We start from the raw sequence: 18443 nt of genomic DNA on the forward strand, positions 1-18443 counted from the left end.
CTCGCTTTCAGGCCAATGGAGCTGGCATTTGTCCACAGTCAGTTTTCCAGGTCATGTGGCCAGCATGACTAAACTGCTACTGGCGCAACAGAACACTGTGACGGAAACCAGAGCGCATGGAAACGCCGTTTACCTTCCCACCGCAGCAGTACATATATATCTATTTGCACTGCCGTGCTTTCGAACTGCTAGGTTGGCAGAAGCTGGGACAGAGCAACGGGAAAGAACTGCTGCTTATGTACATATTAAAACTAAAACAAACATTGTCCGACATTTTAAATAACTCTTTTTCATTCTCTTACTTTCTCTCAAACTTACCATTTATTTAGACAATTTACATGTTGCTTCATTGCAGTGGCCCCTAAGCAGTGTACAAGGAACGGAATACAATATAAATTGGTTTAAACTATTAAATCATAATTCATTTATTATGCCTGCTGGAACAAAGAGTCTTCAGTAGATGCTGGAAGTTGTGATAGGCTTGGCAGCAAATACGATGCCCAGGAGTCACAGTTCAGGAGGTCCAGAGAAGGGCAAGAAATGACAAAGATGCCCAAATAAGCTTCCCACTCCACTGGCCTGAAGGGCAAGAGGTGGTGTTCTTACTCCCAAGACTCTCTCACCTTACAGGAATGTCAAGCTTGCAAGGTTGCACTCCACCAACATTGGGTGGGTCTGCTCTCATCTGCCTTATGGACAATGCTACATTTTCCTGTCCGGTCCCTGCCTCCTCCTTTTCAGTCTCCCCCCCCTCAGCTGATCAAAGCCTTCTCCAGTCACCTCTAAGTCTCTCTGCTCCTGGGCAGGTCAGAAGGCAGAGCTGGCATCTCTGGTCCCCCTTCTAAAGTGACTGAAGTCAGGGTGGAAAGGGCAGAGCCCCCCTCCTCCAACCCAGCTCCCTGCCATTCAGCCCCCTCCTCCATTTCTTCCTCTTCCTGCTCCTCCTGCATCGCAGCCTGCCAATCCAAGCCTGTGAGGCTCAGGACATAGTCTTGCTGCAGTCCCCACACCGCCATGCTGTTGCCAGGAGAAAGGGCCCTGGGACTCTCAGAGCCCTAGCAATCTTATCAAGTGCCTGGGTGCTACGGTAATGCCATAGATAGCAAAGTTGATGAGCTCCAGATATTGATGAATTGCAACTCCTATGGGACTGACGGATGATGGAGTCCAGTAACATCTGAAGGGTGCCAGGTTGACACTTGCTGCCATTTTTTCAAACCTGGAAGGAGAATTGGAGATCTGAGTAAATACAACCCGACTCTGAAAATAGGTTCCTGGCTCGTCAGACTCTTTTTATTCTGAAAACATTTTACAGAAATGTTCCAGAAAAAATGAACTTTCATTTTTGTACCAAAACATCAGCGAGAACTGGTTTATCTACTACGGGGCCTTTATGTAACATCTGTCATTATAGCTGGAGAGGGTAGGAAAACAACATTTGCAAAGGATTTAGCTAGAGCAACAGTGGACTCAGACTGCCCTCCGGTGTTCAAAACAGGGATAAGTGAAAAATGAAATGATCCTCTTAGCAGATACAGTGGTACCTCAGGTTAAGAACTTAATTCGTTCTGGAGGTCTGTTCTTAACCTGAAACTGTTCTTAACCTGAGGTACCACTTTAGCCAATGGGGCCTCCCGCTGCCGCCATGCGATTTCTGTTCTCATCCTGAAGCAAAGTTCTTAACCTGAGGTACTATTTCTGGGTTAGCAGAGTCTGTAACCTAAAGCGTCTGTAACCCGAGGTACCACTGTATTTTATTCAGAGTTCCTCTAGACATGATTTTTGTTCATAATGATATTGGGGCAGTTACACGCAATCCTGCTGTCATTATTTACAGCTGCAAAAGTTTTTTTTTGGGGGGGTGCTGTATTTCCCTTAGGTCCCTGCTGAAATCCTGCGTATTACAAATCCTTTCATGCTACAAATATTCTGGGGTTGTTTTCTTGTCCCACTTTATTTATTTATTTATTGCATTTACATCCCACCTTCCCCCCCCCCAGCTGCTCCTTACATAGTTTTCTCCCCCCTCCTCATTGAATCCCTACAACAACCCTGTGAGGTAGGTTAGTCTGAGAGGCAGCAACTGACTCAAGGTCACTACCCAGTGAGCTTCTTGGCCAAATGGGAATTTGAACCCTGGTCTCCCAGATCCTTGCCTGATGCTCTAACCATTAGGCCACACTGGCTCTTCTTCTATAGTGCCAAAGTGCAAGAGAGCCCCTCCAGATTGCAATAATGCAGCAGCATTGGGAAAGCACCGCAAAACATCTAACAAAGCAGAATGGTGTGTTGAGGGTCAAGTATAAATCCAAACACATGGAGAAGAGGGTGCCATCCACAGTGTCACATCTCAAAGCGCAGGGACGAGGCAAGGCAAACGGTTCAAACAAGTTCAGAGGTGATATCAAAACTATCTGCTCCCTCTTGACTTTTTCATTCAACTTCCTATCAAGCTGTTAGACTTTTGCATTCCTGAGATCCCATTATCAATACAGCACATTTAGTATCAAACCAAATCTCAAAATGGGAGAGAACTCCCCTTCCCCCGAATATGTGGGGAATATTATTAGGATGTCTCCCAAACAATGTTCATCAGATGCACATCTAGGGTTGTGCTCTGTGATCTTCCCTGAGCAGTGAAATTTAGGGCATTCTGACTACCCACCTTCTAGGACTCCCTTCCTAAGAGTTGGTGCCTGGCTGATTCTCTTCCAGCGATGAAGAACTTTCAGCTTCGGGAGACATTTTGGTTCCTGGAGGAGGAGTAGATGAAACAACTTTTATTGGACCTCATGTTTGGTCTGATTCTTTGCTTTCAGAATCTGTTTACAGTTGTTCATTCTAGGATGTTTGTTTTGTAGTGTTGGCTGAATTACTGTAAGCCTCTTTCGGGTCCTGATAAGGCTGGTTAAGCAGCAGGTTGTAGATCAAGGGTGGGGTATCCCAAACTGGGAGGCTGAGTGTGGTTTTCATGGTCTCGTCTGTGGCTGTATCTCCACACTGAGGCTCCAGTCCAAATCATGTCTCAGGAGAGCTATAGCCTGGTGGCCAGGACTCAGGAAGGCTTTCCTATTACAGGTACCTCGGGTTAAGAACTTAATTTGTTCTGGAGGTCCGATCTTAACCTGGAACTGTTCTTAACCTGAAGCACCACTTTAACTAATGGGGCCTCCCGCTGCTGCCGTGCTGCCGGAGCACGATTTTTGTTCTCATCCTGAAGCAAAGTTCTTAACCTGAGGTACTATTTCTGGGTTAGCGGAGTCTGTAACCTGAAGCGTCTGTAACCTTAAGCGTCTGTAACCCGAGGTACCAGTGTATATATTCTGGGTTTAACAAGACATGGGACCCTCACCTGAGCCTTCTCCAGCTGAGGAATCACACACCTCCTCCCCGAGCTAGCAAGCCCCATCTGGTCTGTGGATTCTTGCCTGTCTTCCCTCAAAACTGACAGCTGTAAGTTCTGGGGTGATACGTCCCATTTTTCTTTTTTTCTTTTTTCTTTTTTTATAATAATATTTTATTAAGTTTAACAATAAAAAGATACATAAAACACACAGAAAAGTAAAAAACAACAATACAATCTTTCACAAAAAAAGAAAAGAAAAAAAGCAATCTGAAACAGCACAAGTGACATAAATAACATAAGACAAACACAAATCACTCTTTTCTAATTATTCATCTTTGGATAACTTATTTTCCTGACTTCCTCGCACCTCCCTTTTTTGTATCCCTCTTTAACAATTAGCTCAGCAAATTCATATCGTACTACTTTGTCCTTAAATATTTTACCTCCCAAATTTATAGTTTCCAATTTTTATCTCTTGTTACTAGAACTTCTTATTTTTATTTCAATATCATCCACATTCATACATTTTACAGTACTTCTGTAAATAAATTTTAAATTTCCTCCAATCTTCTTCCACCAACTCTTCTCCCTGGTCTCGGATTCTGCCAGTCATCTCAGCCATCTCCATATAGTCAATTACTTGCATCTGCCATTCTTCCAAGGTGGGTAGATCTTGCGTCTGATACGTCCCATTTTTCCACTTGAGGCAAAACAGGAGGTGTCACCGTGCTCTGCCACACCACCACCAGAGGGACACTCACCACCACTGCCCCTGAGAACTGCCTTGCGTCCCAGACCGCTTCCTCACCCACCCCTTGATTGAGATTGAAATTAAAACAGTCTTTTTTTTTAACTTCCTCTTCTATTTCTATATTGCTTAATATTTCTTCATTCAATCTCCATCAACATTGTGATCTCACCTCCCCATGTAGGATTACCATTATTGTGATCTGATAAAGGCCTTGGTGATCATTTTTTATTTTACTCTTGACCCTTCTTCTTCCCTCCCACCTCCTCCTTTCCTCCTTACTCCTCTCTGTCTCTACCTATCTACTCTCCTTCTTCACTTATTATTATTATTTATTTATTTATTGAATTTATAGACCGCCCTATACCCGGAGGTCTCCGGGCAGTTCACATAAAAGATCAACATAAAAACCACAATATATATATAATCAAAATAAAAACAACCCAATAACACCCCCCCAAAAAAGCCACTTTTTAAAACAGTCTAGGATGTCAATCAGATCAACCAAAGGCCTGCTTAAAAAGGAACGTTTTTGCCTGGCACCTAAAGGCGCCAGGTGAGCTTCCCTGCGGAGAGCATTCCACAGACGGGGAGCCACTGCAGAGAAGGCCTGTTCTCATGTTGCCATCCTCAGGACCTCTAAAGGAGGAGGCACAAGAGGGCCTTAGAAGATGATCTCAGGGTCCAGGTAGGTTCATATGGAAAGAGGCGGTTCTTGAGGTATTGTGGTTCTGAGCTGTTTTAAGGCTTTATAGGTCAAAACCAGCACTTTGAATTGGGCCCAGAAACTAATTGGATAGCCAGGGCAGTCGGATCAGGATTGGTGTAATATGCTGTCTTGCTCCAGTGAGCAACTGGACCACTGAATTCTGCACTAGCTGAAGTTTCCAAACCGTCTTCAGAGGCAGCCCAGCGTATAACACATTGCAGTAATCTAACCTTGAGGTTACCAGAGCACAGACAACACTAGTTAGGCTATCCCTGTCGATAGGGACGTAGCTGGGCCACCAGCCGAAGCTGATGGAAGGCACTCTGGGCCACTGAGGCCACCTGAACCTTGAGCGACAGCAAAGGAGTCAGGAACCCCGCCCCCCCAAGCTACGAACCTGCTCCTTCAGGGGAAGCGTAAACCCATCAAGAGCAGGGGATCTCCCACCCATCTGGTCTAGGGAACCACCCACTAACAGTGCCTCAGACTTTCCTGGATTGAGTTTCAGGTTGTTGGCTCTCATTACCGAGGCAAGAGACTGGTCCAGCACTTCCACTGCCTCACCTGCAGAAACTGCATTTCCTCTTTCTCCTTCTTCCACCTCCTCTTGTTGACATTCTACTGATTGTCCAAAGTCTTTTTTATATTGTCTCACAAATGATCTGGCTTTCATTACTTCCACACATCCTTGTTTATTTCCTTTACTTACATCATAGGAGCCTACACAACACAAAACACTGTGGCTGCATGTAGGTTTTATTTTGTTTTTTTATCTTATATTTTAGAAATGTACATCCATGGTTTTTTTTTCTTTAAATTTTTTTGGGGCCCCCAAGAGAGTGGGGCCCTAAGCTATAGTTTGTTTAGCTTATATGTAAATCCGACACTGCCTCTGGGTATTCCCACTGGAACGAAACCTTTTTCTTCTTGTGTCAAGAATTTGTATTCAACCCTTTTAAAAAAAGAAGTCTTACCGGGATTTCCTTTAAGATGATGCTTTTTTGTTCCTGAATTACCAGTCCTTTCCGAAAGTGGACTTGCAGTTCATTATCCTTGAAATTTCTGGAATTGAATATCACTAGACAGTCACCTGGTAATCTCTTACTTTTTGCACAAGGTGATTTCACTCTGTAAATTTTATCCACTGCTCTGTTGGCCTCTTCCTCTTCACTTTCCAGTAAATAATTTCTGATTTGTACATTTGGATGCTCAGGCATGTGAAGTACCTGATTTACATATAAGCTAAACAAGCTATAGCTTAGGGCCCCACTCTCTTGGGGGTCCCCCAAAAAATTAAAAGAAAAAAACTGGATGTACATTTCCAAAATATAAGATAAAAAACAAATAAAATAAAATGTACATACAGCAACAGGATTTCGTGTTGTGTAGGCTCCTGTGATGTAAGTAATGGGACCCGCCTGCTAGCCTGATCCCTAAAATATCACTGGTTTGCTCATTTCTATATATATAGGGTGCCTACATTCTGCATGGATTGGTTGCATGGCAACATGTACAAGTGGCTTTAGATACCTATTAGGTCCATAAATTACCATATAGCATATATTAAACACAAAAAACAGCAACAATTAGTTGTTGACAAAGGACAGCTGGATATATAAAGGGCCCCATTACCCTTCAATAGCTTAGGGCCTCATCAAACCTAAATCCGGCCCTGGGCATGTGTCATCAGTCATCTTTGCTTTTTGTCAGCTTATTCCTTTGCTCTCTTCCAGTTCTATTGCAATGGTTACTCTCCCTTGTCCTTGAGTGCAGCTGTTGTTTTGTCTAAGTTATTATAGATTATTTCTCCTAACTTTCTCCTTAGGTAGAATTTGGGAACACTCAAACATAAATGATACTGTCCCTTATTAAAATATTGTTCTTTTAAAGTCCAGTTTATCAACTATTTGCAGATTCCATTTACTGTCTCTTTTTTCTTTTACAAAGTTTTTTTTTTTTGTCCTGCTTGCACACAAATAATTTCCAAGTTCTATTAATTTAATTGTCCGTTTTCCCCTCTATGCTTTTATGCACAGAGATGGGGGGTAAGGAAGTTGTCTTGTCTCAGAAAACACAAGGTATCAAATACAGTAGTACCTCGGTTCGCGAATGTAATCCATTCCGGAAAACCGTTCGACTTCCGAAATGTTTGGAAACCGAGGCACAAAGGGCTGGCTGCAAGTTCAATTGGAAAAATTGGAAAACACGCAGTGGAAGCCGTTCGACTTCTGAGGTGCGTTCAAAGACGGAAGCAATTATTTCTGGGTTTTTGGCATTCGAAAACTGGAACGTTCAGCTTCCGAGACACTCAAAAACTGAGGTACCACTGTAAATCATAAGCGTCTTATTTTTTATTCTTATGTTTCCTCCTTAACGCAAGTCTATCTTCTGAGTTTTGTGCGTCCTCTTTAGACATAAAGAAAAATGGAATGTATGGGGTCTGTTGTTACATTCTAACGGTAATCTTTCCTTTCTCTCATACTTTCTGCTATTTGCTTGTCCTGTTTATGGTTTTTCAACCTTGTAAACTTTTTTGTCCCAGGTGAAGCATGCAGAGGGTATCCAAAGCCTCCATTGAGGATCCTAGCCTGTGTGGGTGTGTGTACGCAAATCCGTGGGTGTGAGAGTGTGCCAAACTGGGTCTTTGACTGGATCTAGACACATCAAAGACATGTTTCAGTTAAACGCGCAGCAAACTTTGTATGAGAAATTGAGTAAAAGCACAAACAGAACTCCATAGCACCATCTGGTGTCACTTGAGTATCTAAGGTCAGGCAGGAATTTTGCACATTTCTAGTGCCATGGCACTCATAAACTCTAGTCATCACCCTTTTGTTTCTTCTGCTTCCCTGGATAGACAGCTACCACCCTATGCAAGCTTATTGGAAGCATTTCCCGCTGTGTATTTTCTGGCTAGATCTCACACCATACATATAAAACCCATGACTTCTCACCAAAGAATCCTGGGAACTGTAGTTTAAGGGTACCGGGAACTGTAGTTTGTGACAAGGAAATCCAGCTCCCAGAATTCTTTGGGGAAAGGCATGTACTTTAAATGTGCATTAGATGTACTTTGAGTCTATGGTGTGGATCCGCCATCACAGTTCAGAAGAGACCAGCTAAAATCGAGCTAATTATGATTACTTTACTTTCAGGGGCTGTATGATTTACGCAACTGGGTCTAACTCAGTGGTTTTCAACGAGTGGGTCAGGACCCACTAGTGGGTTGCAGTCTGATCCAAGGCAGGTCACGACAGAAGCACTACCACCATGCACATATGTGATAAAAGATTAAGAAATGGATCCCCCAAATGCATGTTTGAGTTAAAATTAAGTCTTGGGTCTGAAAAGGTTGAAGACACCTGATCTGACACACTTCGTGCGTGCAAATCCAGTCCACAAGCCTATTAATAAAACAGGTGTGCGGGGGAAGTGGTGATTGTGTGGATAAATTAATCAAAATTAAAGAGTATATTTTGGAAAACATCTCCCCGGCAGGATGGGATGAGGGTGGGGAGACGGAATCCACAACATCTGGAATGAAAAGCTGCACCCGATTTTCCACCGAAACCTCGCCGGTAACCAGGCGGGAGCGCGGCAGCCACGCCCCGATTCCGTACCGAGTTTGGCGCGCAAAAGCGCATGGAAGCGCAGGGCGGCGTTCCGAAGCAGCGGCGCGTCTGGGGAGCGGGACAAACCGAATTGGCTGCGAGGGGCCTTTGGGAAAGCGGCGGCGGCGGCTCCCCGAGGCCACAGGGCCCTTTCACCTGCCGAAGGGGGGCGGCGCCCTTCCCCTTCTCCCCGCCCCCTCGGCGCCTCCGCCCCGCTCCTTCCCCAGGTAGAGCGTCGTCGAGGGGCGGCGCGCTGGCTCGGGCGCTTCCTCTCCGGCGGCTCCGGGGCGGGGAGGGAAGGCAGCAGAGGGAGGCGCTCCAGCGACCCGGCCGGGAGGTGGTTTTGCCCTCGTGTTGGGCGAGCACGCCTCGCTTCCTTTCCGCCGGCTTCCTTGTTTGACAGTCGAGCGGGGCAATCCGGTCCCTCCCGCCGCTCTCCGCCCCACCCACCTACCCGCCCGCCCGCCCGCCTGCGCCCTTTTCCCAACGGCGACGCGCAGCCTGAGCGCTGGAGGTGGAGGGTCGGAAACAGATGAGTGGAAGGAAGGCGGGCGCGCGGGAACGGCCTGGCGACTCGCATCGACGGCGCTGAGGCGGCCGAAGGCAGCGCAACTTCCGCGGGGTCGCGGCTAAGTAAGTGTCTGCGCGGCTTGCTCCCTTTCTCTTTGCCCCGTCTGTTGCTGCTGGGGCTGCTTCTTCCACCGCCGCCTCCTCCTTTCTCTTTCTCCTTTCCGCTCGCCTGTGTCACTTGCTTCCTCTCTGAAATAGTTTCTTGAGTAGGTGTGAATGGTTTCTTGCCTGGGTCCTCCTTCGCCTTTTTTTGTTCCCGCGCTTCCTCCCCTTTCTCTCTCTCCGCGCACCCGCCCCTGTCCCGACAGTGTGTATTTCTGGCCATGTTGCAAGGCTGCGTCTCCTTCCTCAGCCTGCCTGTTTCCCCGCCGGGGATGAGGTGCTACTAAGGCAGCATGGATGCAGCTTGGAACTTCCCTCATTTCATCATGCACTTGCCTTGGGCCTTCTCTCTTCCTTGTCACTTGGCTTCTCTTTCCGCCCACCCGCCCCGAAGTTTTATTCCAGTGACAAACCAGCAGATCTCTCCTCCAATTCTTTCTTTCCCCCAACTTTTCTGTAAGTTCGAGCAGTAGGAAACCTCTAGCTATGGATAACACATGTGTGCCATGTTTATTTACTCAGAAGGTGAAAATAGTTCACAGTGAAAATGTATGCCATATTTATTTACTCAGAAATAGGCTTGATATCTGCATGGTTTACTTCCAAGTAATTGTACAGAGGGTTTGCAGTGTTGGTTGTGTCCTTGTTCGTTTTATTTCTGATATGTTTTTTTTTTATAAGCCAGATATCCTGCTTTCTATCACCATGCAGAAAGGGAAAATAAGTCAAGGTGGCCTTTAGCAGTAAAAAATAAATAAAAACAGAAGCACAACATACATTAGACCACCATCATGATAAAACGCAAGCGGTAACTATGTTAGTCCATTGCAGCAGACAAAGCAAAAAGGTCTGTGGCCTAATTTTGGAGGGGGGAGAACAGCAAGGCAATCCTAGCAGTCTTGTGGTGCTTTAAAGGCTCATTGCTTCTACAATCCTAGCCATGCCTCCTCAGAAATAAACACTATTGACTGTGGTGGGGCTTATTCCCAGATAGGTGTGCTTATGATTGCAACTTTTTATGAAGCAAGTTTCTGTGAACTAGGGTCCACATCATCAGATGCATAACACAAGGAGCTACCGATTCCAGCAAAAGCAGCAATTCGAAAGGCCAGAACTAAGATAGAGATAAATAGAAATAGCATTTACTTACCTGCAGAAGATTAGTTTTTTCATGTACAGACTTTTTAAAAAGTCTGCAATGCAGGAATCTTTTCCCCAATGTGGGGCTCAAACCTATGACCCTGAAATTAGAGTCTCATGGCCCATCAAAAATCCCAAAGTTGTATACTCATGAGAAGGTCATGGACACATCCAATTGTATGCATGGTCCTTTCCTTGCAATTGGGGGCCTTGATTAGCCAGTGTTTCCCATTGCATGGCAGAGCCCTTTGTGCACAGGACCCTTTCTTCTTAATGTTTTACATGGCATTGCAGAGGGCTGTGCTAATCAGGGGTGCTCTCCCCCCCCCCACATTCTCAGTGTACAAGAAAAACATTTGACCACTTATCTGCTGCATCCAGTGCCAGATAACTGCATAGGATTACAGCCTATTAAGTAGAGTGGGTTGGTGCTATTGCACTGCAAAGTATAGGTTGAGTCATTGAAGCATCCATTTAAAGTAGATACTCAAAGAATCCTGGGAATTATAGTTTACCCCACATACAGAGCTACAGCTCCCACTAACTACAGTTCCCAGGATTCTTGGGGTTGGGGATAATGTGCTTTATATGTATGGTATGTATGCGGTTAAAGATGTGTAGCCATGATTGTCAGATGCATTATTTACAAACTCATGGGAAAGTCTTTTGTGGAAAAGGGCAGTCATGGTAGAGAAATGAGTGTGCAAATTTGCTTCCTTTATATTGGCATTCTTTATGTTGGCACAAATCTGCATCCATTATATCTAGTGGTTAGACGTTATAATGCTATTGCAAATATTGCACAACTTAGTACATTAGGCTGATATCACAAGTAATACCTCTGTAATGATGGTGCATTCTAAACCGTACCCAGTTGGGGTTAGGCATATCTCGCTTTGTGGTGAATGTGTGTTTTTGCACTAGGGTGGAATGACTATGAATTACAACTCATCAGTTCTGTTATCTGCTGCTTGAAGATTACAGATGTTTATCATGCTGCATACCACTGTTGTCAGTGCCAAGACCGTATGTGTTACTGCAAACACTGCCTTGTCAATGGTCACTGCAATTGATTTTCTTATACATAATTATATCTGATCTTTTAGCATTTGGTTTGACCTCATTCCTCTCTGTTCCCATCCCACCCAACTGTGGGTGTATGTGTATCACACATGCCTGACAAGTTAGAATTATGCTTCATGCATTTGAAGTGGACTCTGGTCCTTGGAAGGTTATCGCAAAAAATTGCTCTTGCCTTTCAGGTGGTATAATACTGTCTTCTTTTCTAAAACAGGTATCACCAGCCCAGTGTCTGCAGATACAGTAGTACCTCGAGTTACAAACGCCTCAGGTTACAAACACTTCATGTTACATACTCCGCTAACCTGAAAGCGTTACCTCGAGTTGAGAACTTTGCCCCAGGATGAGAACGGAAATCGTGTGCCAGCGGCAGCAAGAGGCCCCATTAGCGAAAGCACGCCTCTACTTAAGAACAGTTTTAGGTTAAGAACGGACCTCCGGAACGAATTAAGTTCGTAACTAGACGTACCACTGTACTGGCTTTCACTGGTGCCCCACAATCTGAGCTTATTTTGTGACTTGTACCCTCACAGTCTCTCAAAATTCAAAATGGGTCCCCTGGTCCAAAAAGGTTGGCAACCTCCTGTCCTGAAGAAAGTGTAGAAATCTGAGCCTTCCACTAACAAGGCAATGAATGGCCAATGTACTTCTTGCTCCTGTGAGCAGCCTGGCTGCTGCGTTCTGCACTAGCTGCAGCTTCTAGACCCAATACAAGGGCATCTCCACATGAAGCACATTACAGTAATCAAGCCTTGAGGTTAGCAATACACATATCACTGTGGTCAGGCTTTTGTGCTTCAGGAATGGCCACAGCTGGAATATCAGCCCAAGTTACAGAGATTAGAGATACAGCTACTTTAGCTTGTTAAATTACTTGTGTTGTTTACATCTTCCTTTATGTGAGTTTGTAGACTTGGGGTTTTTAACAGCTTTTTAATGGGGGCTTCAAGAACTCTTACAGGGAATTTCCTAAATGTGTTATTGAAAGCAGAAACTGCAGTTTGGCAAATGGTGCAAGTCTGTGAGTTCCAAAATACACCATTTAACCTTGTTGTTTATTGCAGTTTCACTTAAATATCCTAAGAAAGCGCTTACTAGAGTCTTTCCTGCCATATGATCATTGATCTTCAATGTCACCTAATAATATTTCTTAGTCTTTGGACCAGTCCAGTGAACTTAAATAAAATCTGCCTTTGAACCATTGATCTTCAGCAGTAAAACCAGTATTAACCTAAAATAGATTATTAAGATGCTGCTGTAACGTCTTGTTGCTGAAGTATCTTGTACTGAGATGCTGTAAGGCTGTAAATGTTCATTTTTATGTGATGAGAGAGTCATGCCCGAGATCACTAAATGAAACTTGGTGAGATGACTACATCTGATTTGATATTATGGCTTTCGCATTCTACAGTGCCTGGAAAATGAACTCATAGCAGTAAAGTGTGGGTTGTGATGCAGCGGAAAACTCCCTTCCTGCCATCTGGCCAGGAACTCTGCCTTGCTGTTTTGTGTGTGTGTGTTTAACAGATCATTTGCCTGGGATGTGCCTAGTAGAAGCTGAAACCTAGATGGATAGACTGTATTTACTCTGGAGATGTAAGTCCTGAATGTTCATGATTCTATGTGTTGGACTAGGCCAGTGTTTCCCAAACTTGGGTCTTCCAGCTGTTTTTGGACTACAACTCCCATCATCTCTAGCTAGCAGGACCAGTGTTCAGGGGTGATGGGAATTGTAGTCCAAAAAAAGCTGGAGACCCAAGTTTGGGAAACACTGGGCTAGGCCTTGCGGGAGACCAGGGTTCAAACATCTATCCAGTCATGAAGCTCACTGGATGACCTTCAGCCAGTCAGCCTAACTTGCCTCACAGGGTTGTTGTGTGGGGATTAAATTAGGAGGGGAGAAACTCTGTATGCTATCTTGAGCTCCTTGGAGAAAAGGGTGGTATAGAAATGCAATACAGTGGTACCTCGGGTTAAGTACTTAATTTGTTCCGGAGGTCCGTTCTTAACCTGAAACTGTTCTTAACCTGAAGCACCGCTTTAGCTAATGGGGCCTCCTGCTGCCGCCGCGCCGCTGGAGCACTATTTCTGGCTTAGTGGAGTGTGTAACCTGAAGCGTATGTAACCTGAGGTATCACTGTAAATAAAAAATACTGGATTGTTGGCAAGATTGAGAGAATGCTGTTCAAAAGTGATATGAACAATTTTAAAGTTCTCTATAAATGTTTACTACCTGCTAACTCTCACATACAAAATGGTCCTTAGCTCTCAAAAAAAATTGAGAAATGACTCTAAGAATGAGGATTGGGGAGAGTGCAGAACAGTGGCTTCCATCATCCATGAGCTCTTACTAAAAGTAGTGCTTCAGGGTCTAAGCTGTGTATAGCAGCTACAGTGGTTTCTTCCATTTGGTCAAACAGCACTTTTGATGGGTGCTGTCTGTGAATTCCATTGATTATAAGGCTTGTGGCTTACACTCACTGCTTAATGACCAAAAGGCTTCTATTGGGTTCCATATAAATAGAAACCTATAATGAGCAATTAATATTAGGCTATTAAATGATGCTGAATCATAAGTGCTTCTGCTTGGCAAGGCTTTGACCTACTCATCAGCCCAAGCCCTTTCTGTTTTTTCCAGAGCTGTGGAGGAAACTGTTGCTTTCGGTTTACTTGGGCATGTTGTGAAACTGGTAGAAAAGTCATCTTGTCTTTGAGATCTCATTTGTCTTGAGCGTTCTGGGAATAATACTGTAATGCTTTTACTTAATTTTTAGAAAACCACTCCCCTTTTAATGTTCCCTTGTAACTTAGACATCATTGGTCTGTTTGCCATATTAATTTTTAAATGGCCCAAACAACGTTCTGCAGAATTGTTACATCTGACGAAGTGGGCCCTAGTTTAATGTATGAAAGATGTGCTCAGTGTGCCACAAAAAATGTCTTTTTTTTATTCTGCAGTGTTTTTCTTGCCTACTGATTCTGAGTTATTAGAGAGGGTTTAAATAACTTTCTCTGTTGCACCACATACCCTAGGAAGAGCAAACCATGACCCCCCTTTTCTTGCAAAGTCTAACTTCCCACTTTGTATTAAAAACATATGAACTTGCCAGCTAGTTCTCTGTTTTCCCATTCTATGTGATTGCATTGAGGAAGAGGTTGTGTGTAGGGTATTTACCAAAGAGGGAAGACAATGCAACACTTATATCTTAAAGCAGGGGTAGAGAACCCCCATCAGCCCTAGCATATGTTCAGGGACAAGGGAAGTTATAGTCCAGCAACATCTGGAAGACCACAGATGTTCACCACCTGTGTCTTAAAGGCTTTTGGATCTCATTAGGATAGTGGCAGGGTTTGCCACTGTTTTCAGAGAAATGTCCTAAGTTACTCTGTAGTGTTTGCATGTTACCTATAAATGATGTGAATGCCTTGTAGCTCGGAGAAGACCAATGAAGAAAAACTTCCTTGTGGTGCCAAATGATTCCTCCATTTTCCTATTTGCTCAGATAAGATCAGTATCTTGTGCACAAAAGCTCAAAGAAAGAATGAAGCTGACAAGATTCCTGTTTTGTGTAGTATTTCCTGCTGTTTTTCATACATGCATAAAAAGGAGCAAATATAGAAAACTCTCCAAAAATTCACATATCCTTGTTTTTGTAGCCCCAGCTTAATAGCAGACAGTGTTTATTAAAACAAAAACAAAAATGTATTACATTTTTATCCCACCCTTTCTCTAGAATGCTCAGGACATGATCAGTCAGGCTCCAGTTCCTCCCTGCCCCTATGATTCTATCTCCCATCAGTTCTAGCCAGCATGGTCAATAATGAGAGATTATGGCAATTGTATTGGAACATCTGGATGGCCCATAGTTGGGTAAGATTGCCATTCATTGTTCTTCCCCACCCCATGCTTTGATTATGCTTACCACATTTCAAAAATGAGCAAAATAAAATCTTTCATGTTGAAACAGAATCAAAACAACAAAGTAGCAAGACAGCAAGACAGCCCCAGTGAACACTACCATCAATGCCACATTTTAACAACAACAACAACAACAACAACAACAACAACAACAACAACAACAACAATTCATTTGTACCCTGCCCATCTGGCTGGGTTTCCCCAGCCAGTCTGGGCGACTTCCAACAAAATATTAAAAATACAATAAAAGAAGAAGAGGAGGAGGAGGAGTTTGGATTTGACATCCCGCTTTATCACTACCCTAAGGAGTCTGAAAGCGGCTAACAATCTCCTTTCCCTTCCTCCCCCACAACAAACACTCTGTGAGGTGAGTGAGGCTGAGAGACTTCAGAGAAGTGTGTCTAGCCCAAGGTCACCCAGCAGCTGCATGTGGAGGAGCGGAGACGCGAACCCGGTTCACCAGATTACAAGTCTACCGCTCCTAACCACTACACCTTAACATTAAAACTTCACAAAACACTGACTAGTGAAACAACTCAAAAGATTTTTTTAGAATGAAAAGGTCCCCAGCTAAACGCAGTCTGATAAGTGGGCTTCAAAGATAAGTTGCTGTGTTTCCTTCAGCACTCAGTCAGTTATGCCATCTTTTCCAATCTGGCCAGAATCTGTGGTCCCAGCAAAGTGGACAGGAGCTGAAACAAATGAGGAGATGACCAGAGGGAGAGCCCAGTTTGCCAGACACCCAGCATGATAGAACCAATCTTAATCATGCAATAGAGCTCTACCCGTTTAATGTGTGTTGCAATATTGCTTTCCTAACTGGTTTTTGCAGCTTTTCTGAAAGTCTGTCAGCGCAAAAACGCCTCCCTTCCTGGGAAGTCAGGCACTGTGCTGGCAGCCTCATCTTGTTAGTGACAGGAAGCTGACTCTGCACAGACCTGTCATTGTGCAAGCTGAATATCCTGGGAGCAGGCAGAGACAAAATGCCCATTTCCTTCAAGGCTGTGGACATCTGTGCATTCGGACATCTGTGCAGTCTACGTTCTTGACAAGGAAACAATGCCTATCTGATGATCAAATCTGCGTCTTAACAGTAGAAAAGCATATAGCAGGAAATTTCTTAGGAGATGAGGGGGAATCTACACCAGCTTAAAGTTTCTAAGACTGGCTCGTCAGTAGACCAGTTTCAACACAAACCGTGCCTGCCCTGGAAGAATACGCATGTAAAAAATCTGAGCATAAGATATCCGTGGATGTTTTTCTTTCAGAAAAATGCATGAGCAGAGTGGGGGCAGAAGTCTAGTGTTTGCTTATTACAATATGCATTCTTTTGTGATGTTTGGCACCTAGCGTATACAGTGGTACCTCGAGTTACATACGCTTCAGGTTACAGACTCCGCTAACCCAGAAATAGTGTTTCAGGTTAAGAACTTTGCTTCAGGTTGAGAACAGAAATCGTGCTCCGGCGGCAGCTGGAGGCCCCATTAGCTAAAGTGGTGCTTCAGGTTAAGAACAGTTTCAGGTTAAGTACAGACCTCCGGAACGAATTAAGTACTTAACCCGAGGTACCACTGTATATCTTGAGTTTCTAACTCTGCTTCAGCTTCGAGCTGCAAAGCAGGCATGGCAAAGATGTCTTCTACGGGCCATTCTGTTAGGAGACAAAAATGCGGGAAATTGCCTTGGTGCTTGCTTAGCCTTGCCAACTGTTTCACAGCCTTGCGATTCTGTGAACAACATGTACTAATGGAAGTTTTGGATGTGGTTGCCCTCTCTCTTTTTCCTCTTCTTCTTCCCAGAGCCATGCAACAGCTGCTGGACTCCCACCCTGAATCCCCAGCAGGCTCTTGCATCTGCCTTCTTGCTTTCCAAAGGGTGGGTGTTCGCTGACATTCTCCTGTCGGATCAGGAACTCTCCCCCTACACAGCTGTGTTTTTAAATTGTGTTCAGCGGCTGGTGGAAGAATCCTGCGAACTTTGTAAGCAAGTGGTACGGAGGGTATGGTATGTTCAGATGCGTTTTGGGGAAAATTCTCTTCGTTTGCTTCCGCTCTCCGCTTAGAAGAGTGTGGATAATTACAGCGGAAACGTTTGTAATGGCTTTTCCATAATATATGGCTGGTCTCATATCTGGAAGCAAACGATCCACAGTGTAACCTGATCCCCCCGCCACAAACATTGCAGGTGGGGGGCAGTGACAACTGTATTCTGTTTCTAGAAGTGAAACTAGCTTTGGTGGGGGATGGAGAGCAAAGGAAGGCATGTTGCTCCATAATGGAGAAAAATGTCCCAACAAGATTCTCCTAATATATATATATATATATATATATATATATATATATATATATATATTTATTTATTTATATTTGGTACATTATTCCTAGTTATGTATACTGTTGGGTTAGTGGTAGAAGGATGTAAAGTGGTGTAGCTAAGAAGAAACTATGAATGTTCTTCCATATTATATGCAATGTATTTAGTATTTTAAGGGTTCCTCCAAACCTGAAACTTAAATAAGCACAAGTACAGTGGTACCTCAGGTTACAGACTCTTCAGGTTACAGACTCTTCTAACCCAGAAATAGTACCTCGGGTTAAGAACTTTGCTTTAGGATGAGAACAGAAATCGCGAGGAGGAGGCGCGGTGGCAGCGGAGGCCCCATTAGCTAAAGTGGTACCTCAGGTTAAGAACAGTTTCAGGTTAAGAACAGACCTCCGGAACAAATTAAGTTCTTAACCCGAGGTACCACTGTACTGAGAATTCTGAATTTGAAAAGCTTCTGTTAAATATTCGGTTATATTTCTTTTTGAGAGCTGTTACTGCAGTTGAAATGCATCTGACTAAAATTCACATGAAACTTGCACATAAATCTACTTGAGTGTGTTCAGAGAATTCTGGGCCTCTCTTCCGCCATGCTTCCTGTAAGCTTCCCCTTTTCCTGTCCAAGAGAAACTCGCCACCACAACCTGCAGCATATTCATCCTACATGTGCAGAGCTAACTTAGTCCCAGCTTTCCATGTCTACCTGCTTCTACTGCTAGCATCTGAAAGCCTGAAAAAGGAGAGGCTCCTGTTCTGACCTGAAAGTGTCCAACTTTTCTTCTTAGGCCTCACTAACTGAATGATGTTGGCTTGGTGGAGGGAGGGACACAGGAGAGGTGTAGATTCATAATGACTGAGATTCTCCAATAGACATCAAGACACCTTCCAGTGCAAAC

General features: G+C 44.1%; 1 protein-coding gene and 1 long non-coding RNA gene across 3 annotated transcripts in view; one reads left to right on the top strand and one right to left on the bottom strand.

Annotated features, from left to right (window-relative positions):
* Positions 1-357: 357 nt before the first annotated feature.
* On the bottom strand, positions 358-8541 carry LOC310755356. Of its 2 annotated transcripts, none has more exons than XR_014544326.1 (3): positions 5368-5551; positions 2666-2753; positions 358-1219 (listed from the first exon to the last, which is right to left on the bottom strand). It is a non-coding gene; the product is annotated as an uncharacterized lncRNA (long non-coding RNA). The 2 variants fall into 2 exon arrangements; XR_014544327.1 differs by lacking the exon at positions 5368-5551 and adding an exon at positions 8424-8541 and having other exon boundaries at positions 360-1219.
* The window catches only part of RHBDF2 (rhomboid 5 homolog 2), a 64985-nt gene continuing 54971 nt past the window's right edge, over positions 8430-18443 (top strand). Inside the window, exon 1 of the mRNA XM_083597859.1 lies at positions 8430-9047. The gene's annotated coding sequence lies outside the window, so the exon portion shown is untranslated. The remainder of the gene's footprint in view (positions 9048-18443) is intronic.

This window comes from Podarcis filfolensis (genome assembly GCF_964270895.1).
Source record: "Podarcis filfolensis genome assembly, chromosome: 2".
Taxonomy (NCBI): Eukaryota; Metazoa; Chordata; class Lepidosauria; order Squamata; family Lacertidae; genus Podarcis; species Podarcis filfolensis.